The sequence below is a fragment of the Mytilus californianus genome, unplaced genomic scaffold (assembly GCF_021869535.1).
Source record: "Mytilus californianus isolate M0D057914Y unplaced genomic scaffold, xbMytCali1.0.p SCAF_11, whole genome shotgun sequence".
Taxonomy (NCBI): domain Eukaryota; kingdom Metazoa; phylum Mollusca; class Bivalvia; order Mytilida; family Mytilidae; genus Mytilus; species Mytilus californianus.
In genome coordinates, this window is record NW_026262593.1 from 55,480,926 (window position 1) to 55,506,287 (window position 25,362).

General features: G+C 33.3%; 1 protein-coding gene across 2 annotated transcripts in view; it reads right to left on the reverse strand.

The window, feature by feature from the left end:
- LOC127720356 (dynein light chain 1, cytoplasmic-like) overlaps positions 1–25,362 on the reverse strand; it is a 170,718-nt gene that overhangs the window by 60,398 nt on the left and 84,958 nt on the right. The window contains exon 3 of one of the 2 annotated variants that reach the window (XR_007990704.1): positions 8,949–8,987. The exons of the other annotated variant lie outside the window; for it this stretch is intronic. The gene's annotated coding sequence lies outside the window, so the exon portion shown is untranslated. The remainder of the gene's footprint in view (positions 1–8,948; positions 8,988–25,362) is intronic. 2 annotated transcript variants of the gene reach the window in all.

The following is a 25,362-nucleotide window of genomic DNA, read 5'->3' on the forward strand; positions in this document are numbered from 1 at the left end:
GATTTAGATTGATTGGTGTTTAGCGCTACTTTCAACATTATTGGGCTATTCCGTAGTGGTCAGTTTAAATTTATAGATAAAGGATGGGGAAGGGAAGAGAGGGCATTATTATTCATTTTAATCTGTCGCTAATCGTGCCTATTTTTCAGCTCTTACTATACTCATATATATGAAATCCTTCTGTCCCCCACCTCAACAAATAAATAAATATCAAATGGTTTTCCTCTTATTTAACACAAGTTTAAATTGATTGATTATTTTGTTGCTAATTGTTAACGCCCAGTGACAAATATTTCATGCTTGTTCAGGAAAACACGAGTTTAGAAGTCAGGTATATAATATAAAAATGAAGAGATGGGATATGATTGCTAATAAGTCAACTATCCACCGGAGTTCAAATATGAAGTGGATGTAAGCAATTATACACAATCGTAAGGCCTTCAACAATGACAAAAACCTGATACTAGTAAGTCGTCTATAAAAGGTCCGACATGAAAAGTGTGAACAATTCAAACGAAAAAAACTAACGGCCTATTATACATAACAAAACAATTTGCAAAATATCAAATGCGGGTCGAGACATGAACCAACGACAACCACTAAACTACAGGCTGACCTGGGACAGGCAAATAAAGAATATTGCAGGGTTGTTATAAAAACGAAGATATGGTACCGTATGATTGCAAATGAGACAACTCTCCACAAGAGACCAAATTAAACAGAAATCAACAGCTATAAGTCTCCGTACGGCCTTCGACAATAAGCAAAGCCTGCCACATAGTCAGCTATATAAAAGGCCCCGAAATCACAATTGTAAAACAATTAAAACGAGAAAACTAACGGCCGAATTAATGTACAAAAAATGAACGATACACAAATATGTATAACACAGCAACAAAAGGCAACCACCGAATTACGGGCTCTTGACTAGGGACAAGCACATGCATACATACAGAATGTGGCCTGGTCAAACATGTTAGCGGGATCTCAATCCTCCCCTAACCTGGGGCAGTGGTGTAACAGTACAACAACATGTTTTTGAGCGGCACTCAACCCATCCCGAAGCTGGGACAGTGGTGTAACAGTACAATAAAAGAACAACCTGCACTAATCAGTTGCAATTAGATTAACTCAAAAGATCGGTATGAAACACACAAAAAAACTAACATTAAGACAATAGACACAACGCACCGACATAAGAGTATTTACAATTACTGGAAGTTTGCTCAAAGCTAACTACAACTAGTACTGGAATAAATCTTGTTCTCGCAGACTGAAGTATCAATCAGTACACAGCGCGCGGCAAAGGATTTATTAAAAAAGAAAACAGTATGAGAAACGTCTGGTTTATGTTGTATATAGATATAAGAAGATGTGGTATGAGTGCCAATGAGACAACTCTCCTTCCAAGTCATAATTTGTAAATGTAAACCATTATAGGTCAAAGTAAGGTCTTCAACACGGAGCATTGGCTCACACCGAACAGCAAGCTATAAAGGGCTCCCAAAAAATGACTAGTGTAAACCATTCAAACGGGAAAATCAACGGTGTCTAATCTAGTTAAAAAAACGATATACTTGCATATAGATCCATATACAATGAAAGTTTTTGAAAAGTGGTGGTCCGAACGTTTTGACCATCGAAATTTTGCAATAGAAATAATAGTTAGGACCAGAAGATTTTAACAGCCAGTGCAGGACTCGCACGAACGCCAGATTTAGTTAGAGGGGCGATATTCTGACGCGTTTTTTAATTCTTGGTCACTCATGTTTAGAAAGAAAGGGGGAAATCCAAACAATTACCGACCAATCAGAAACGTTGTTGCAAATTTGACCTTAAGACGTCAAAGAATTTCCCATAATGCAATTATTGCATATAAATAAAAAAACTACTATACCAATTGAATAAAAAATATTGCATTTGAATGATAAATTATACCATCTAAATAAAAAATATTGCATTTGAATGATAAATTATACCATTTGAATAAAAAATATTGCATTTAAATGAAGAAATATACCATTCAAATAAAACAATATTGCATTCAAATGAAGAAATATACCAATTAGATAGAAAATATTGCATTTAAATGAGAAATATCAAATTTTTGCAACCAATACCATGCCATACCGAACACTACTTCTCTGCATTGTTCAGCACTCGATTAAATAAACTATCGTTTCTTTTTTTTTTTGTGTAACGATGATAATGATGAATGACTGTTTTACGTCCAGTAGCAAGTTAAATGCATATTCAGAAGGAGAACATGTTAATTTAATATGAATGGAAACCCTGCTATATACTAGACCGGCACGCTTGGGTAGCAATACACAGTGTGAAATGCTGTGTCGCATTTTGTCCACGGTGGATTTATCAATTATGAAATTATTGTACAATAAAATTCATATTTAGACAGGTGATGACATATTTAGCCTTCAAAGTTGGTTTATATGGACATCGAGATTATTTTTTACGTGCTTTATGGGCTATTTTCTGTTAAACAGTCAGCATATTCTTTTCAGACCAGTCATAGGTCGAGAAATTATTGTAATGTTTACATTTACAATTCCGTCCTCAATTTCCCGGAATGTGACCTACCGAATTAGACTTATCACCTGGTTTGTACTTACATGAATAAACGACGGGTGCCACATTTGGAGCAGGATCTGTTTAATCTTCTGGAGCATCTGATATCACCCCTGGAATCGTTGGGTTTCGTGGTTTTCTGTGTTGTACAATGTTTTGTATACTGTTGTTTGTCTTTTGATCTTTTTCCTTTTTTTTTTGCCATGGCGTTGTCAGTTTATTTTCGACTTATGTGTTGAATGTCTCTTTGAAATATTTTGCCTCTCTTTTACAAACACGTATTTACACGACTTTTTTACGCAATTTAACGAAAAAATTAGACGAAAGACATTTGATTTTTATTTGATTCCTTGATAGATAATCAAATCTACGGAAAATACTTATTACGTATCTATGCAAATATATTTAATGTTGTCAAATTGGACAGTTATGCTTAACCGGTTACTCGGATAATCTTTCGATCGATTAACCGGTTAACCGGTAGTTAAGTTGACGTAGAAAGGCCTCATCTATTGTACCCTACTAATGCACGTTTTTATGATACGACAAATTGAAGTGTATCCTTGGGCATTATAAGGCTTGGCTTTGAGCATTCCTGGTAAAATTTTACTTTTAATAATCCAATACTACTGTATCTACTATGACGTTTGTAATAACTTCAGATTGAGAAGCTGAAAATATTCTTAGTCTCGTCGAATTAATAATGTCTGAAACTGTTGATTGTCTCAATTTCTCTAATGTCTCAGAAAATAATATTGAGTGTTTCAATTTTAGATGATTAAGCGTGTTACTCGTACCAACCAGTAGACATTAATTCCATTCACGTTGATTTGCATTTCACCATTTTTGAGCCGGCATTTCGTTTAAAGTATGACAAAACCTTGGACGATGGAAGTGGCATATTTAGATGTAGGTCCAAGTAATATTAAATCAGAAATGAAATAAGTAAGTAAATCGTCAAATGTAATCGGCATACAAAACATATGCTAATTATGTTTATTTAAGATCTTGCGCAGAGCTGATAGAAAAGTTGTCTTTGTACTAATTAATTTTATGTTTTCAAGGTTTACAGTAGCAATCAATATACTGGACAATTGATCTGTCAAATCAATTACCACGACGATCATTTTAAAATTGAACAAAATATATTAATGGTTTCAATACACATTTATATCAAATTTATTTAAACTGAAAAAAGGCCCGGTTAACCGTTTAAAGTTTTGGTATTCGATATTCGGTCCTTCCAACGGTTAACCGGTTAATCGGTTAACCGTTGACAACACTGAATATATTACATAAACATAAACTGTATATTGCTACCTTGGCCTAATTTTTAACTACAAGTTCTTAATGTAACATTCCGCAGGAAAATATGTCACCGTAACCGGACACATAATCTGACTCCGGGCCGACATGTCTTTGCTCTTACTCCTAAATGCCATGTAATTAGCGGAGAAGCAACAAAAGCAAGTCTTCTGTTTGATTCGGCCGGATTTGAACCAACGACCTACCACACTCGAGGTCAGACCACGAGAATCCCGATGGTGAATGGACGTAAAAAAACGAAATAGAAATAGTTTTGTCATTCTTAGTAGATTTGAAAATTTTATAAAAGAAATATCTCGAGCATTCAAGTTATTTTGGGACCAGAACAAGTTTTGGATATCCATATAAGCATGTCCTGTTTCAATTTCATATCGTAGAGGTACAATGAGGTGGGAAATTATATGTTAGACGTGAAAAAAGCCTTACGGAGATAGAAAAATTAAACATAAAAACAAACACAAAGATCAACAACAACTTGACACAATCAAGTACATTCTCCAGATATGCTATCCTATATTATTATAATAATAATAATAATAATGATAATAAAATATGAAATAAAGATTTTGATTTTTCTACCCTATATACCACTTTGCCTCATATTCTTATTAAGAAAAAATTCACACACCTAATTAAATAGGCATTTAAAAAGTCGGAATACGAATACATATGTTCAAACTCTTTTAGGTCATTTTTTAGTAGCAACAAACAAAAGAGCTATGTCAATTGGACATGCTTTGATCTGCCCTTGAATTTTTACTTGATAACATTTTTGTTCGCTTTGGAGATTCCGTATATCGTCAAGTTATCGGAATTCCAATGGGGACTAACTGTGCGCCACTTTTTGTGGACCTGTTTTTGTATTGTAATGAGTTACAATTTATGACTAAAATCAGCAAAGACCCATCGAAACAACATCTGATACAAAAATTTAACAATACTTTTAGGTATTTGGATGATATATTGGCTCTCAATAATGACAACTTCAGTATGTATACTAAAGAAATTTATCCTGTTGAACTTACTTTTAAATAAAGCTAATACTAACAATGACCACTGTCCTTTCCTCGATCTTGATATCTATATCATTAACGGGAAGCTTAATAAAAAAAATTATGATAAAAGAGATGATTTTTCATTTCCTATCGTTAATTATCCATTTTTAGATGGTGATGTTCCCTTGTCACCATCTTATGGTGTTTATATATCTCAACTTGTACGATTCGCTCGTGTATGTGTAGGACTCGGAGGTGCGATGGGGACGCTGAAGTCCGATGGTCAGGCTGAAGTGCGATGGTCTCCGCCGAGTGGTCTATATAAGCCATTACTTGGAATATCCGTTTCACAGATGATAACGGATATGTTCCTAATGTCGTAACTACAATCCTGTCCCCTTTTCCCGAATTTGACCTACCGATTTAGACTTATTACCGGGTTTGTACTAACATGAGCAACACGACGGGTGCCACATGTGGAGTAGGATCTGCTTACCCTTCTGGAACACCTGAGGTCACCCCCAGTTTTTGGTGGGGTTCGTGTTGCTCAGTCTTTAGTTTTCTATGTTGTGTTTTGTGTATCATTGTTTGTCTGTTGGTCTTTTTCTTTTTTAGCCATGGCGTTGTCAGTTTATTTTCGACTCATGAGTTTGAATGTCCCTCTGGTATCTTTCGCCTCTCTTTTACAATTCCATACTAAATGATAGATTGTTTTCTTTAAATTTGCTGCATTAGGACATTATTCTGCGTTAACAGCTTATCTTTACTTTGTTCCTCTCATCTGAGATTGCTGAAAGTAAAATCAACTCTCAGCTGTCATGATTTTCACGTTAACCGTAATATCATAATACGGGGAGTACCTCTGCGGACCCATATGTAGTTGGAAATTCAAAGCTCCATCGTACATAAAAAAACAAAACTTCTATAGATTTCGAAGAAAGAATCTCATTTCCATTGTCCCTGTCTACTAATTATATCCCTTTTTCGGTAGTATTAAAAAAATACAAGTTGTATTCATGTTGAATATGCAAAAACATTCCATATTTTCTTCAGTTGCAGAAAAATACACCGACGGTAATAAACTAATATAAGGCCCTTATTAAATTGCATCTTAAACAGCTATCACAATATCAGTCATTGAAATTACCATTGGTTTTAATGGAAAATAATCTTGTATGTAGCGTCTTGAATGACTGTATGAACGTTGGCTTATTTTTGCCAAAAGCGAACTACAACTTTACAATTATGACTTGAAATATTTATTATGGCACCCTTAACGGAGTCGGGGTGACATATTTTTATTCTACTTTTCTTTTTTTCTTATTTTTCTTATTATTTTTCTTCCACTTTTTTTGTCCAGCTTATATCTCGGAATTGTATGTCGAACCAATTGTCATGGAACTATACCATAATGTTAACCAGCATGTGCAGATTTGCAATCGGGGTATGTCATAATCAAGATGGCTGCCGTTACCATGAAAACAGCAAAAATGTCTAAACTTTCAAAATGCTCCATCCTTAATGAAACTTTACAACAATGTTAATTGGCATGTGTAGATGTGCTCTTTGACTTTCGAATTTTCAAAATGGCTGCCGTTACCGTGGCAATGGGGAGAAGGGTACCATCGGTTATTGCTCGCAATTACAAATCTAGTTATGACTGTTTTGAATTAAACAGGTTACTGTTTTCGATAATTTACTTAATAAACATGAAACGCTGCTTCTAGCAAACAAATTTACCTTTTCGTCGACATGGGACACATTAACAATAAAGGTTAGGTAATCCATCGCACCTCAGCGTAACCACCATCGCACTTCGGCGTAGCTATCAACAAGATAGCGTCACAATGCCACCATCGCACTTCAGCGTGATCAAAAACGTACTTCAGCGTCAAACCATCGCACTTCAGCGTGACCATCGCGGTTCGGAGTACCATCGCGGTTCAGAGTCCTAAATATGTAACAACGTATTAGATTTTAGCGAGAGAAATTTATATATTACTGAAAAATTATTACACCAGGGTTTTCGATATCATAAACTAGTCAAAACATTTACTAAATGTTATCATCGGTATAAGGACATCATTCGTAAATATAACTCAACATGCAGACATCTTATACGTTCGGGTATTTCACATCCAATCTTTTATGGTAATATTCTTTACAAAGCACAAAAATGTCAGTATTCACCTCAAAAGCTAACAAAACCTTTAAACAGACTTATTAAGTAGGGATATAGTTACGATACTGTTGTCAGGTCATTAAAAATTGCATATTTTGGCTTTAATATTGATTCACTTATTGGGTCTTTGCATCGGAGTTAAACATATTTATTCTAAAACCAGTTGTTGGCATGACACGGGTTATGTTCTTCTCATATATTTTATGACGGTATAATACTAAACCCCTAACAGGAGGGATTGTGCCTGATATTCATATGATGAAGACATAATCTTTCAATCAGTTTAATTGAGGTCTGGAGCTGGCATGTCAGTAACTGCTAGTAGTCTGTTGTTATTTATGTATTATTGTCCTTTTGTTTATTTTCTTTCGTTTCCTATTCTGACATCGGACTCGGACTTCTCTTAAACTGAGTTTTACTTTGCGTACTGTTGTACGTTTGTTTTTTCTACATTGACTTGAGGTATAGGGGGAGGGTTGAGATCTCAAAAAACGTGTTTAACCCCGCCGCATTTTTGCGCCTGTCCCAAGTCAGGAGCCTCTGGCCTTTGTTAGTCTTGTATCATTTTTAATTTTAGTTTCTTGTGTATAATTTGGAGTTTAGTATGACGTCCATTATCACTGAACTAGTATACATATTTGTTTAGGGGCCAGCTGAAGGACGCCTCCGGGTGCGGGAGTTTCTCGCTGCATTAAAGACCCATTGGTGGCCTTCGGCTGTTGTCTGCTCTATGGTCGGGTTGTTGTCTCTTTGACACATTCCCCATTTCCATTCTCAATTTTACATGAAACAATGATTTCAATCTGTCGAGTAATTTAGACACAGAATATATAAAACGTAATGCTTAGGAGCCATTCATTTGTTTTTTGTGGAAGGCATCAATTTAAATTGTTTGATACTTAATTTCTTTTAAACATACTTTGTTTCGGATTTGAAGTGAAAAAATTTTTTTTTTTTATTCAAACATAAAATTATTATGGATATAAATTAATTTAAGATAGAGTTTCACATTAAAAAAAATATTTTATTCCTATATGTTATTGAAAAACATAGTTTGCATTTATTTTAAGTCTACAGAAATGATTTTTTTACTTCACCCTTACAAAAGAAGAACGGTATGGGCCTAAAAGTGCATGAGAAAATCGAAATATGGGCAACAATTCACAGAAGGAAAGAATAATGAAAAGATTATACGTTCAAGCATTAAAATAATTATATTGACAACAAGATTAATTTGAGTATTTATTATTACTAGTGATTAGAGTGGAAATTTATCATTAATAAATAGATATACAGTGTTTTCTATAGTGTAACATTCTAATGTCTTAAATTCCACTTTGTGGCATCTATCAATGTCTGAAAAACAAGATTGTATATCCATTCAGTTTGAAGTGAAAATAATATCTCAGATCATAGGTAATAGAAAAGCCAAATGATGTTCCAACAATGCAGTGGTATCTCCTGCCGTAAGTGTCATCAAGTTCGTCTTTAATGTGATCCGCTATGTCCTTCATGCTGGAATATTCTTCAAAAGCTTCCCTGGTAAATTGTAATGTTCGCCTTTGTATGGCCTTAGACATGTCAACTGCTTTGATTTCTATAAAATATGACATCGTTAATTTATTTCAGTTGCAAAAAAACTAAACGAAAATGCCAAATGGGGGAAGTTCAAGATAGACATGAAATTATTTCACATAAAATTCAAATATATTCTAACAAACTGTTTTAACTTCATAGAAATACTATATTCAGACAGATTTTACATGACAAAGCCTACTTAATGATTAAACTATTTTAGTAGCTGTTTAAAAAATTGTTGTTCTCGACAGTGATGAGCTAAATACTATGTAAATACATACCTACAACTCTTGATTTTGATCTTGAATTTCGAAGGATTTCTGTAACATGAAGCAGCATATGTGTATTTGATTCTTAGATATATAATTGCATATTTCTCAAATTTACGATTGAATACACAAAATATATCAAACAGAAAGTAGAAAGTAAAGCAAAGGGAAAACAACAAAAGAAAAATACATGATGAGTTCCTGGTAAAGCAAAATAAGTGATGAGTTTATACTGAAATTCTCTCATTAGTGGATGATTTTGTCTATATAACGGAACTATAAACAACTGTCATCCCAGTCATTAAACCATGTTTATCCCATCATTTTCTTCGCGGAAAAGACCCGTACCAAGTCAGGCATATGACACTTGTTTTCCATTCGTTCTGTTGCTTGGTATAAAGAATAAAGTTTGATTTTTTTCTGTTTAATGGACTTCCTCTTTTTAAATTTACTTGGAGTTCGGTATTTTGGTACAATTTTTATACAACAGGTAGTTCAAAAAAAAGTACAATCACAAAAATACTGAACTCCGATGAAAATTAAAAAAGGAAGTCCCTAATCAAATGGCAAAATCAAAATCTCAAACACATCAAACGAATGGATAACAACTGTCATATTCCTGACTTGGTACAGGCATTTTCTTATGTAGAAAATGGTGGATTGAAACTGGTTTTATAGCTAGCTAAACTTCTCACTTGTATGACAGTCGCATCAAATTCCATTATATTGACAACGATGCGTAAACAAAACAAACAGACACAATAAGCAAGTTTGGAAATGTATATCCCATATGCAGGTGAAGTTGGTATATTGCTACTAAGGTGGGGGAAATTGATAATTTCAAAATTAAAATCGTTTCGTTAGTCATAGATTCTGGTACTGACATAACTGTGTATGTCAAATTCGAGATATAATTCTAATAATGAGGCGGAAGAAGCCGTGTCTGTTGTTTCTTTAATTTCTAGTTCTGGGAGATATATTAATGGAACCCAATCAGAAAAGTTCGGATTGTAAATGGTAAGAACATCATCAATATATATTCTGAAAGTGAAATTAAATGACCTGGCTACTTTGATCATCTTGTTTTTGACAAGTGTCTGAAGGAACTCCGATTCATATGAAAATAGTAAGAGGTCGGCAAGGAGAGGCGCACTGTTCGTTCCCATAGGAATGCCGACAATATGTTGTCAATAAGAAACTTCAGCATACTGATCACATGTGCCTCTGTGTAGCATGTTTTACCCTTTTGTTCACTATTAACAAAATATGCTTTATGGTATCCCAAAGTAATAAATTTATAGCGTATGCTACCATTTTTATGTTGAAAAGCATTGTGGATTATTGGGTGTAAATCAATAAAAGAATGGCACCAGAATGATGAAAATAATAAATGTCTTGCGTTCGAAGCGCTTTCCAGATTGAACTCCATCGGTAACGATCAAACCTATTTATTCGAAACCAGGCATGTATGAATACCCAAAAAAACTTTAAGAACTATACATGTCCACTAGGGACTGAGAAGGAAAACCCAAATTTATCTTTTTTTGACTATATTTTAACTGGAATTTCTTTATATGTACTTGTAAACCTAACAAATATTAACATTTCAGGTGAGATTCGATTAAAACGATGTTTGCACGCAGTAAGACAAAAGATAATCAAGCTTGCGGAATTAAATATTGCACTTACACTACAGGAATTGGACTAAATACCATTATTGTTGCTCAAACAATGTATACTATGTTATACAAAAGCTTTGAACTTAATATTATTCATCGCTATATATCAATTTGCTGATATTCCTCAGGTTAAGTGCACAAATTTTATAGTGTAAAATCTTGATTATGACGAGTTCTTTGAAAACAACTCAAAATATAGTACAAAGAAACCAGTCAATATACATAATAAGGTGGGTAAACATTCAAAGTTATGAAAGAACAGCAGATTTCCCAGCTAATCACACTCAAACAGGTCGGAGTTGACCTTACTAAACGTGCACTACAATCGTGTCCTTCAAAATGTGGTAATCAAAAGTTCAATCCAATTATTGTTATGACCAAAATCACAACAAATACTTTGATAACAGTTTGATTGACCAATCAACATCAATTTTATCGTAAATTGCTTCATATGTAAAAAAAAATATCATTGAATTCACATATAAATAACAATTTTAATTGGATAATACTTTTTGAAAACCTGAAACTTATTTGGAAGTTTTTTTTATCTAACATGTTCAATGCAATTCCCTCATTGATGGCCCTTGGAAGTGTAATTTACGAATATAATTCTAATCCCTTGCAATTTGAAACACATACATAGCATTTCAACGTGAACCATTCAAAGTTGGGAGAGAGCATCGAATTTTTCAACTGCCAACACTCAAGAAATATAAAAAAGAAGATGTGGTATGATTACCAATGAGACAACTCTCCACAAGAGACCAAATGACACAGAGATTAACAACTATAGGTCCCAGTACGGCCTTCAGCAAATCCCATACCGCACAGTCAACTATAACAGGCCCCGAAATGACAATGTAAAACAATTCAAACGAGAAAACTAACGGCCTAATTTATGTAAAAAAAAAATGAAGGAAAAACAAATATGTAACACATATACAAGCGACATCCACTTAACTACATGCCCTTGACTTGGGACAGGCACAAACATACAGAAATTGGCGGGTTTAAACATTTTAGCGGGATCCCAACCCTTCCCTAACCTGGGACAGTGATGTAACAGTACAACATAAGAACGAACTATAAAAATCAGTTGAAAGAGGCTTAACTCATCAGATGGATAAAAAATACAAATACTACAATTAAAAGTAGACGTTTCATCGTAAATTGCTTCAAATGTAAAAAATATGTCATTGAATTCACATATGAATAACAATTTCAATTGGATAATACTTTTTGAAAACCTGAAACTTATTTGGAAGTTTTTTTTTTATTTAACATGTTCAATGCAATTCTCTCATTGATGGCCCTTGGAAATGTAATTTACGAATATAATTCTAATCCCTTGCAATTTGTAACACATACATAGCATTCCAAGTCGGAATCACAACCTTACAGAACGTGCACTACAAACGTGTCATTAAATAGTGTCAACTAAAAGTTCAAAAGATGAAACGTTAATTTAACACATTTAAATTACTATTGTTTATTATGGGGAAACTGTAACAAATCTTAAATTGACAGTTTACTAAAATTGCAAATGAAGGGCAGCTACATGTATTTTAAACGAATACGATATTCGAAAACTCATCTATTGAACGATTGAAGGAATCTGCAATTATTGCTGTGACTGAGAGAATAACCAGTAGTAAACAATCATAAAAAACTCGACTTTCATCATCGTACAATTTTATTGTTCATAAATCAAATACAAAATTACACAATTTTTCTTTTAGTGGTCAAAAGTGTGCAATTCATTGGCCGGCGAAATTTAAAAAAAATCAAAAACTGTATCTGCATTCAAATATTCTTACAAGTCATAATTTTAACAAGGTGTTCTACTTGTAACTTTAACCACAATGTATACAATAGTTGTTTTATTTTTGTTAAATGTATATATGTATTGGTATGTTTTATTCGTATAATTAATATTGATCTATTGGGCCTTATTGGGGTTCTTGTTGCTCAGTCTTTAGTGTTCTATTTTGTGTTTTGTGTATTACTGTTTGTCTGTTGGTCGTTTTCTTTTTTGCGTTGTCTGTTTATTTTCGACTTATGGTAGATCATAAGTATATACTTTTTGAGATAGAATTTTCTTATACTTTGCCAAAAGGAAGATTTTACTATGTTTTTTTTCAAAAATATAATAAAAAGTTTGGGTCACCGTGCTATTTTCCAAGCTATGAATCGTTGAAAATTGCCTAAATTTGGTTAGATTGTTCATGAAAAAACACATTTGTGTGAATAAAAAATAATTCTATAAGATAGAATTTTGAAATAAATTGTAAGAAGATAGGTTTTAGAATATGTTTTCAGAAAATAAAAAGAAAAAATGGTGTCACCGAACTTGTTTTCTTGCTACAAGTAAAAATAAAAAATTTCCCTATCAGTCAAGTATATATTGTTTACTAAAAGAGTTATCTCCCCTCAAATGGCTTATTTGAAAAAAAAATTGATTCTAAAAACACAAAATTTGATATTTGTTTAAATATTTTGAATAATACAATAAATCACCAAGTTTTCATTATATTAATAAACAATCTAACCATTAAATTGCAAATCTGTCTCCAAATTTGCAGATTTGGGCAAATAACTAGACCATTTTTGTACTGAGATTGTACAATCCAAGATGGCGGTATACCATGAATCTACCTTATGAGTTTGAATGTTCCTTTTGCATCTTTCGCCTATTGGAAATTGGTTTAATTCAAGTGAGTTTTCTTTAAATAAAGATATTATCAATTATTAATAGTAATGTTGATTTCTCTCTATCGCTCTCTTTTATTCACACAATCTCTCTTACGCACAAACTCGATATATCTCTCTCGAACAAACACTCGATCTATTGTTCATCTTCACCGTTTCTCTCACCATCCCTATCGCGGTCTCTCATTTGCACGAACTATTTTGCTCTATCAGAACGCGTATTCACACTCTCTCTCAATCAGTGTTCATTCCGTCTCACAAGCTCTTTCTATCAGTCATATCCGCTCTAACATTCACTCTCTCCCACACACAAGCATAGTTATTACTCTCCTCACTCACATCCCCTTGCCCACTCTCATTCACACTTACTCTCGGTCGCTGATTTTGTACACCCACAACCCGACCGCCACATCCACTGTCCAGCTAACACGTCTGCTATTAAACACTCACCCGCTCTCGCCCACTCTCACACATACACATAGACCTCTTCTCTCACACACACAATCGCCCACACTCTCACACACAGTTGCCCACTCTCTCACCATCTTACATAATCACCCTCTCTCACACACAATCACCCCCTTTTTTGTCTAACAAACACAATCACCCTCACAATATAAACAGTTGAAGAGAAACTTTTTTATTTCAATAGAAATAATGAACCATGACTTGTAGTATTTGAAATTTTTTTTCTTGCATTTAAACTTTTACAAAGGAAGTCACTGTTATGTTGATTTCATTTGATGTTAGTTGATCATTTAATTGATTTTTTAAGTTTAATTAAATCTAAAATGTCCAACTTTTTTAACATTTTGAAATTTTAAAAATGAGCACATTCAAGGATAGTAACTTAAATTGTTTTATATTTGTACCTTAAATAAACAGAACACGTGATTACCAATGTGTTCACGTGTAGTCAGCGAAGTATTTAAAAAGAAAACAAGGAGACATGCTTTATATTGTTTTATCTTACTGTATTTGATGTAATACAATTCTTTTACTTTAAATAGGAAACCGAATAAATTCGCCAAAAAACACTTGATAATTTTTCCTACCAGTAAATGTAATTTAAATTTACTGTACATTACATAGAATTGAAATGAAAATTTCTCTGTCAACTTCTGTAGCAGAAGACATCAAATATTTATCTTTCGTTTGGACGGGCAGGGAGTGGGCTATTTTTTTGTCTAAAACTATTTTTTTTCGAAAGGAAGGTAAAAAATCATCTGTTCCCTTGAAAATCTGGGAAACAAATTGAGTTTCAAAAAAATACATTTTTTTGTCCTTGAAAAAATAGTTTTTGTTTAAAGTCGGATAAATTGTTTGTCCAAAGAAACTACCCCCTCCCCCTCTACCCCCTACCTCCCCCCCCCCCCCCCTAAAAAAAAGAATGAATGGTCGGTGACTTTGGAAAACGTTCTTCTGATTTAGAGTTTTTTTAGATTTCAAAGGATGTCATGACTACGTAATGAAAAACACAGCCTATATGTGGGTCTGGATGGGGTTGGTGAGGGATCGTTCTTCATTTCTGTATTCTTATATTTTTTTGGGTCACTTTTTTCTAGACATTTAAACATATGCATTTTCTGTAAAATGTTCACATTAGTGTCTTCATATGAACATACTGTTATTTATGACTTTTGCATATTTATTATTGAACAGTGCTGGAATACTGTGCGTTAGTGTTGTTAATGAAACTGCAGGCACATGCACAGCAGCTTATACATGTATTGCAGAGTTGCTTAGTTCAGAGAAATCATGTATGAACAAATGTAATCGAACAAATAAATCATAAGCAAGTCGAGCATACATGAAAGGGCCCCGTCTTGTTCAATTTTTAGGTTCATGTTTTAACCAGAAGTAGGTAGTTTGTCTTTTTGTATAATGTTTTCTTTTTTTATTTTGTCTATGGTGGTGTTTGTCTTCCTAGCTGTCGTAGTTACGGGTTGTCCCTTTTTTCTAAAATCTGTCAGTATCCCGTGGGTATCTTCTCTCCTTTTTCAAACTTCTCACCTTTAATCGTTTTGTATTCTTTCTATGTTTCTAACGATTTTACAGACAAAAAAGCATTTGAACTTTCAACTGTCAGAATTAAATAAATGAAAATCAAAAGCAACTTACAGCTACATAATCCACAAAATACGACGAGTAAAAAGGTAGTTCTAAATTATTCATCCTCGGTTCACTGGTGGAAGAATCTGGAAAACGAGCAACGTAAGCTCCTGTGTATTTTTGACCAACAAATGACAAATTATCATTATCCGCGACTAACTTTGCATATAGACGATTTATAATAGCGTAAACGTCAATCAAATGGAACAACGCCTATAAGGAATAATTCGTCCGTTCAGATGAAATGTGAATTGGCAATCTAATTGGTCATTATTAACTAATCCAACTTGAAGGTTAAAATAATCTTCACTAATCCAACTTAAATGTTAAAAAATTATTCACTAATCCAACTTGAAGGTTAAAAAATTATTCATTTAAACAACGAATAACTGACACATCTTTTTACGTACTTCATTTTATTCTGTTTTCTAATGGTTTTTTTAACTACACTGTAAAGTCAAAAATCATTACGAAATTGCGTCAACTCTTATTCGGGTATTCCAATAACAAATCTTTGCGTCTTTGAAATCAGAACACGCAAAACTGAACAATTCGTACAAGATAAAAATAAGAGTCCTGTGAAAGTCCTGTCAATTTTAAAGAATTGAACTTTAATCTCAAACAGAATACATATATTGCACCATGTTAGGATATTTGAAACACACGTCCGGTAAATTATTGTCTCACTAAGAGTGTCTGAACAAAGTAAAGAAAAGGAAATTCTTTTCTAAAGTAATTATCGAGAACAATTAATAGACAGGGGCATTTGGGTAGGCATATATGGATTATTAAATATTTTCAGTGTACAATTATTTAAGTGTAAAAATACACTGTAGAATTGATTGTATGTAGACTAAGTACTATGAGAAAATTTGGTTAAATATAATGATTGATAATGACTCTACACTTTGTATTTTAATTGTTTCCGGTTGCTTTCTGGACAAACCTACTCTGGTTGACATTTATCGGTATGTTTTGTTGTTTGTTGGGGGATACATATATTTCATCAATTATTCAATCGACAGCTATATAAGTGATATGGATTAAATCCAGTGATGTTCTACTGACTTTCAGAACTTCAATTGTTCAGCATGTTCAAGTGTTGGTTTCTTTGTTGGATTGATTAGCAGCCTATTTGGACACGTTTAGAAAAAAATAAATGGCTTTTACTGTCTAGATATTTGGAGAGATTATATGGTCATGATTTGAGATTGAATTATCTTTTCACAATGAATGTTTATTTAACAGAGCATTATGATCGGAGATGTTCATTAGTTACATGTACAACCGTCACTGCGTATGGATTTTGTTTTGTCTTTTTCATATTGTGTACAAATAATTTAATATACTTAATATGAATTCAATAACCCAAAATGCATTAAGTATTGATAAAACAGAAATGAATGTGTTACAATTTGTGCTTATGTGGACGTTAATTGAATTAATCCATACATCCATAACACTTTGATAGGCTATTTTCATATTTCTCAGGGGCGTATTCAAGCGGGGGCGTGGCGGGTGTGTACCCTCTAAAATTTGCAAAGCATGGGTTGTCTTCAGCTTAATAAAATATCTGAAGACACTCTAGAAGAATATTTAAGTTTGCCCAAATGACATAAAGTTAAATTAGCAACTGGAGATCACTGTACTGCCCTCAACAATGAGCAAAACGGTGCCAAAACCTAAACCGCATAGTCAGCCTTAAAAAGATAAAAAAAAAAAAAAAAAAAAAAAAACGAAAGTGCACCATAAAAAGCTCCCGAAATATAACAGTTTGTTTGCAATATTTTTTACGACTTGCAATAGAAATGAAGATCTAATTTATTACACATTTTGGAATCGAAACAGAAAATCTTGCAATGTCTTTTCTTAATAACTGACCTTTAAAATTAGGGCTAAGAAGTGCAACGTTCTTTCAAATCATGATGTATTTTGGTCATTTTTTTTTTATTCATGTCAAAGTATACAACTCGCCGATTCTGAATCTAATGAACTATGGATAATTTCATTATTCGTACCCAAAATGAAAATATCGCCACGTCTTAGGTTGAATGTCCACTGCTTAGGACGTTTTCAACCTATCCTAACGTTTTGGTGTACGTTTTTGAACATATTACCCAAAATGCATTAGATTCTGGCTGTGTTTATTCAAGAAAGGTTATGACAGATTAGATTCATTAACGCAGCGTTTCTTAAATAAAGGTGATTACAGACAGATTGTATTCATTCTTTTTATGAATAAATGTGTTTAACAATGACCTTGTTAAAAGATTTTTTCTTCTAATCTGCATCTATAACATAACGACTAGATGTACAAATAAAGCCATTGCAGTTTTCAAGTCATGATCAGCAAGTTCATCAACACTCTGGGTAAACGGTTTATCAGTACTTGGCACTGGTAAATTCATTAATCTTTGACGGGTTGTTTTCAATACTCTTGTTCTCATAGATTGTGTTGTTGTCGTTGTTGTGAGCGTGGTAGTTGTAGTGGTGGGCGTGTTAGTTGTAGTCGTCGGCATAATTGTTGTCGTACTTGTACTAGTTGAAGTTGTTGTCTTCGGAACGAGGCAAGTATAGCAACATTGTACCAGAACGCATCTGTTGACCATACTGGCTGCATTGATTTATGTCACAATTGAAAAGGGGATCATCTCCAAATGGACAAATACCTGAAATAGAACATTTGACTAAATTTAAGATATAACTCTTGCTGTAACTAATAACCAACCATAGACATACAATTTTTTTTTCAAACCATAAAAAAGTATTGAACGTCATATTGGCATAATACATTGAAAACTATAATTATACATTAGTACCAACAATCAGTTTCAAATTTTAGTTGTCTGAGCTAAAATACTGACATGATTTATAACACTTATCTTAAGTTCTCTATTTATCAGTTCAATTATAAAGAAACTAAGGTTTACCTTAAACGGATTTGGTCATTACTTTTAGGTCCCTTTGGTCGTATGGCTCTTCATGTACGTAGTGAGTTATTTATTTATCTGGCTTTCAAATTTTTGGCCTTGAGCGTTCCTGGTGAAGGTGAATCCAGAAAAGCGCTTCGGGTTCGTGCACTTGGTGGTGTTATTTTCATTCTATTAGATATTACATGCACATACGTGAATATATCAGAAAAATTAAAATTGCAAGTAAATTACACTTCTTACCTGGGACATTTGGAGCATCCACAGAGCTAACACATTGGCCTTGTTGACACCACTGAAAAAATCAATTGTATTGGATAAGTTAAGTTTGCCTCGATGGGTAAATGTACAAAAGCAGTGGTGCTGGAATAGCATACTATTTACCCTTGGCTTTCAAATTTTTGTGTTTTTAGCGTAACTGCTAAATCCCGAAAAAAATGTTTCAAACGCACGAAATGTATTTAGTGGTCTTTTCATTTTAAAATACTTATCAAAAGGCCGCTTTTAGGAATCAAATAGAAGAAGAAAGTATGAAAGCGAACAGCTTCAAGAAAAATTCATATGATTAATGTATTATTGAGGCAGATTCAACTGACTGAATATAAAACGAAACTTCAGAAAACAGATCATCAATCCAGGCTCATCGACATTACCGGTGACCATAGTTTGGGTAATTAGTTACAGCACAAATGTCCCTAAAGCAAATTTCACCTTAGATGAATTTTGCTATTTGGTCCCTTTTGGTCATATAGCTATTCACGTATTCAGATATTAATACATCACTGGCTTTCAAATGTTTTGGTTTTAGCGTTCTCGATGATGGTAAATCGAGAAAAAAGGCTTCGGAAATACCGAAATTTCATTCACACGAATAACAGCCATACCTTATAGTTTCCACAAGGTGTTCCTTCATGCGCAAACTGACTTGAACAAGGTCCATTCGGATTTGCGGGATTTCTATACTGTAATCTGTAGCATACAGTGGCCAATTTCATAGTTGTCAAAGGGTATTTTTCCGGAAGAAAAGATATGGGATAAATTTCAATGTCCCAACAAACAGACATAACAAGTGAATTATTATGTAATAGACATTTAAGGGTCTTTATATGGTTTAAAATGTTGGATGCATACTTGTAAGAGAATAATATACGAATGGTGGGTGTGTCGATGTTACTCTGTCAATAAAATAAAATCATAACATTTTTATTTTGAGATTAATCAAATGAACAAACGCATTTTAGGTTGCTACATCATTATTCTTTTTGCACAAGAAAGACTGTGTAAAACGTCCTGATACATAGCATAGGCTTAGGAGCCGAGAAGGATAGGTGGGGATACAAAAACTATTATTGAAAAAAAATTGAACTGGAAAAGTACACTCATTTACTTAAAGACTATATAAAGGCGTCTCTTTTTTGTTTTTCACTTTCAGAGGTCACGCTCAGATCAAAATAGTTATAAAGCCAAACAAGTACAAAGATAAGGAGCATCGAGGACCCAGAATTCGAAAACGTTGTGCCAAATACGGCTAAGGTAATCTATGCCTGGGATTAGAAAATCCTAAGTTTTCAGAAAAATTCATAGTTTTGTAAACAGGAAATTTATAAAAATGGCCATATAATTGATATTCATGTCAACACCGAAGTGCTGACTACTGGGCTGGTGATACAAGGAATATAATGACAATTCTGATATGACGTTCTTCAAACGCTTTGAGTACACACCCGTGGTAAATTTCGAATATATTCATATGCCAGCTGCTAGGCAACGTCATGATTTGTTTGGGCTGTTTCAATCTTACTCACACGTTGTAAGCTTTTTATGAATGATTTACCTCACGTCAGGTCGTGTAAATGACGTCATTGAACGATGACGTAAGAATGTAAGAATTTTACGAAAAATGCACGAATGGAAAACTGAAAATCGTCAACACATGAAAACATAAACAAACGATGGTAAGAATTTGTATATTGTCCATATCTTCTAAAATGAAAGTAAGATAGTCATTTAAATTCATCCAAGTCTGTCTAAGTACGTTATTGTATATCATTCACATATTCAATTTTCTTCGTCGTTTACGTCAATTTTGATAGTGTGTTCAATTTCGGGAACAGCAAACATTTCTCTTCACATAGAGTGCTTCGATCCAAAAGAATTGCTGTCTTTTTCCTATTAGAATAGAAAAAATCATTGTGGCTTGGTTTTATACTGATTTTACCACGGGTTGGCCCTTTATGCTGATATTATACCCCTCGCTGAAATGAAAGTTTTTATTACTTATGTATTTATGAACATGTGCTCCCAGAATGTCTGATTTGTCATTCACCCATACACAAAGAATCAAGTGCCTTCCAAAACCCCCCGCCTATATATTTTTTTTCTAGAATAGCCCAAATCAAAAAGCACAGTTGATTCATACTTTGTGTTTATTTCAGCAAGGGATATTTGTGGAGCCAATCATCATAGAGACAACAGACCCTGATAATAAAAATTATGAAAAAGGTAAATTTATTTTGTCTTTTATCTCATAATTGCTCATACCAAATTTGCTGAAAACAGATGTCAATTATTTTTGAGTAAGAAGACAGACATTGTCAATTATTTTGAGTAGAAAACAGGAGACATTGTCTTGTCAATTATGTTTTAGTAAAAACAAACAGACATTGTCAGTCATCATTGAGTTTAAAAACAAGACATTGACAATTATTCCTGAGTAGGAAAACAAGACATTGTCAATTATTTCTGAGTAGGAAATCAGACATTGTCAATTATTTTTTAGTTAACCATTTTTCGTGGTTTAAGGAAAACTTGTTTTTTTGGTATATAATTGACTTAATGGGTTTGCCAAAGTCTGTATATAAGCTTTTAGAAAATGTGTACTTCATTGAATATTTAAATGTGTGGTTTTCTTATACCCACGAAATAACAAAAATCGGTATCCCACAAATAATAAGGAATCCATGATGTCCAAAAATTAAATTTTGGGTAAGATTTTTATGCTCCGCCAACACCGGCGGGGGCATGAAGAGTTACCCTTGTCTGTCCATACGTACATCCCAAAATTGGTTTCCGTTCTCTAACTTTAGTTTGCCACAACCAAATGTAATGAAACTGATACACAATGCTTATTTTCACAAAATACAGATCAAGTTCGAATTTGGGTGGCATCGCTTTTATCGTTCTTAGGTAATGCCCTTTATAACATTATATGCAAGCGGGGGCATCATCTGTGTCCCATGGACACATCCTTCATTTATTTTTATTATATTGTAGGAAATTTGTGGTCCTGTCTTGACAGTCTATCCATATCACGACAACCAGTACAAAGTTGATATCCTCAAAGAGATCTCACTATTTGCACTTACAGGAGCAATTTTTGCTTTTGACGAGTTAGTACCAGAAAGTATTCCTTATATTGCTACAAACAGAGAAATATTTAAGTTATTTTAATACTGATATTTTTGTAGGGCAAAGGTTCATCCATGACAGAATACTTGTCAAAAAACATGAAGACCGAAACTAAAAACCGCAAAAAATAAAGATTTATTTACGATAAATTTGCCCTTTATGATTTATACATGTAGAAATAAAGGCTATCAATTTTGAAAAAAAACTGAACATTTGAAGGAAAGTTTTTGGATTCAGGAAAACAATAATTAATCAAATCTCCATTTAAAGCTTGTGGAATAAACACCTGTTAAGTTCTGTTTAGGTGGGAAAATATTAGAATGTCGAAGCAGAAGTAAATGAAATAAAAAAACTTGATTTATGTAAAATTTTGTTTTATAAATTCAGAAAAATAACATATTGTTCACTATAGCAAATTGCACCAATTACCAATAACAACAAAGATCACCAGGAAAGAAAATTGAAAGACAACGATACACACTTGAAAACCTGACCTGGTACCAGATGCAGATCCAGGATTTTGAAAAAGGGGGGGGGGGGGCGCTTGCGGGCCCTTGTAGGGGACCGGTTAAAAGTCTTGACTTTGCCATAAATAAAGCTCCATTGAGGGGGGGGGGTGTCCTGGGCCCCCTTAATCCGCCTCTGGGTTCACATGTAGGAGAGTTAACCTATGGTCATGTGATATAATCCTTTTCTACCCTTTTATCAATATAAAAATAAGGAGATGAGGTATGATTGCCAATGAGTCAACTATCCACAAAAGTTCAAATACAGTGGATGTAAGCAATTATAAGCAACCTTACATCCTTAAACAATGAGAAAAACCCATACCCTATAGTCGGCTATAAAAGGCCCCGACAACAAATATGAAACAATTCAAGACATAAAAACTAACGGCCTAATTTATAACAAAACAATTTACAAAATACAAATATAACAGACATGAACCAACGACAACCACTGAACTACAGGCCCCTGACTTGGGACAAACACATAAAGAATGTGGCAGGGTTGAACATGTTTGTAAGCGTTCAACCCTCCCCTAACCCATATGTTGTAAAAGTAAACTAAAGAAAATTATTGTTAAAAAAAGGAATGTTGATATTGTCTTGATCTACGACAATTATTATGGTGATAACATTTTTTATTGATCTTGTTAAGTAAGGTTTGGGGTCTCATCCCAAATTCCATTGAAAATAAATGTCAAATCCTGAAATCCTGTGAAAATAATGTGTCTGTTCTCCTATCTTTTACAGGGAAGTGAAAGAAGAACTAACAGACAAATTCAGGGATTGTGCTGGTAATTTTTACATAAATGATAAATCAACGGTATCAGTAGTAGGACAGCAACCATTTGGTGGCAACAGATTATCAGGTATGAACTTAACAACGAATGTTGCTGTCTCCTATCTTATGATACCCCTATCAAGGGTGGTAATTTTTCATTTTAAATCAGCATGAATGATGAGAGAATTTTCTTTGTAAAGCAGTGTCAATCTAGAGACCCCCCTCCCTATTTAAAAATGCAGTTTCTATTGTGTAGTTTGTGGCATTTCCAAACAAATTTAAAGAAAGAAATTTGATGCCTTTTCTACCCTAAATCAATATTTAATAAACTTTTGTAAAAGAACGTTTAGCCGAAAAGTTTTTAAAAAGTTTTCTTAGTGTTCAGTGATTTAACTTTCATCTTATATCAAGTAATAGATTTTATCCTGCAATCTCCCTTTCCTCTATACAAATACACATGTACAGATAACACAAAGCAATAAGCTTACAGTATACATTTATAGTCTCCTGGTATCCTGCTTCTCTTGCAAGCGTATGGTTTTGATTATATTACTGTTGACATAGTTCAATTTGGTGTCCTCATCCAAATCAGTTTTAAATAATCTTGATTTCAATCAAAGAACAATTCAACAGAAAACAGGAGAAAATCTTTATGATCCTCAATTTTCTTTCTGTTTCGAAAGTATAAAATTCATTTTATGCATAAAATGAATTGTATACTTTCTTCACTGTGAGAATATTGTGTATGAAAACAGCGTTTTATTTGGTTGACATGACATACATGTATATATAAGAACCAATGACATACATATCTATTTATAGGAACCAATGAAAAAGCAGGAGGTGCCAACTATCTACTTAGATTTGCTTCAATACAATCAATAAAGGAGACATTCAAACCTCTCACAGCATGGGATTATCCGTACATTAACTGAAAGACAGGTAATATACCCTCCATTTTCTTTGGAAAATGCCTGACAGCTGTTTTTCATTATTTCCGTTGGTTGATATAGTCTAGCATTTGATTTTGTCAGATTTGATGGACTCCCCCTTTTTGAATTTACGTTGAAGTTTGATAAAAAAAACAATTCGTACCATATAATTTTACTCTACAATTTGTGGGGTTCCAACAATTATTAATTGTCTTGTCTTGTCTGAGACATTATAAAGTTGTGCTGTTTTAGATGATGGCCATAGCAATGTCAACAATTGTTTGTTATTACATGTCGTTTGATTAAAGGGATCCACTAATTGTAGGTCAATGCCATTGGGTTGGCAGTTTAATTGGTATTTCCATGGAGATGATATGACGCAACCCCCTCAATCCTGATCCATTGTCTCTGTTAATTCAGAAATTATTATGTGCATATATTATAATGATTGTTAAATAATGGACAAGAATGTGAGATTAATAATTATGTTTACAGAAACTACGGTTACAAATAATGCTGTCAAAATATAAAATGCTAAGTTTTAATTTTGTAACCCCTGTAATATTACAAACATCGCAATTGTAAAAATATCTTAAAATGATCTATATTAGCAGTATATTTACTTTAATTCCAACATAATAATTAAAAAAGGTTTGCACTGTGAAATTGGTACCTAGTAACAAGTTCTGTATATTAAAAAAAAATATTGTGTCCATTTATTATAACGAGTTTTGAAGAATGGACATAAATGCAAGATTAATTATTGCGATTTATTATTGTGATACACATCCAGTCGCATTTGTACGCTTTGATAAAATCCTCTCAATAATGTCTTAATTCACAGCATTTTTTTCACAGATGGAATTAGAAATAACAATATGAAACTGATCAAAAAGTCATAATGGGACAACTAATCAAAACTACATAACAACCAATACTCACAGAACAGTTACCAATATGTTTTCATCATAAGTGATATTCATGGAATTAGAAAGAACAATATGAATCTGATCAAAAAGTTATAATGGGACAACTAATAAAAATTACATACCAATCAATACTCACAGATCAGGAACCAAATATGGTTTCATCATAAGTGGTATTCATTTTTACAGCAGTGGTTTGAAGGAACACATTTAGTTTTTGTTAATGATAGAACTGTTTGATTATGTTTGGTTATCTGACTGGCTGCTATATTTGTGAATGGGGATTGTTAAATGTTTATATTGAGATTGTGTAGATTATTTGCAAATGTTCAGATTTCCCATAATAATTATTTTGTTTTATTGGGCAATTCCCAATGATTTTATCTATGTATGGCAAAGTCCTACCAATCATAGACTAAATTTTAAAATTTTAAATTGTCAAC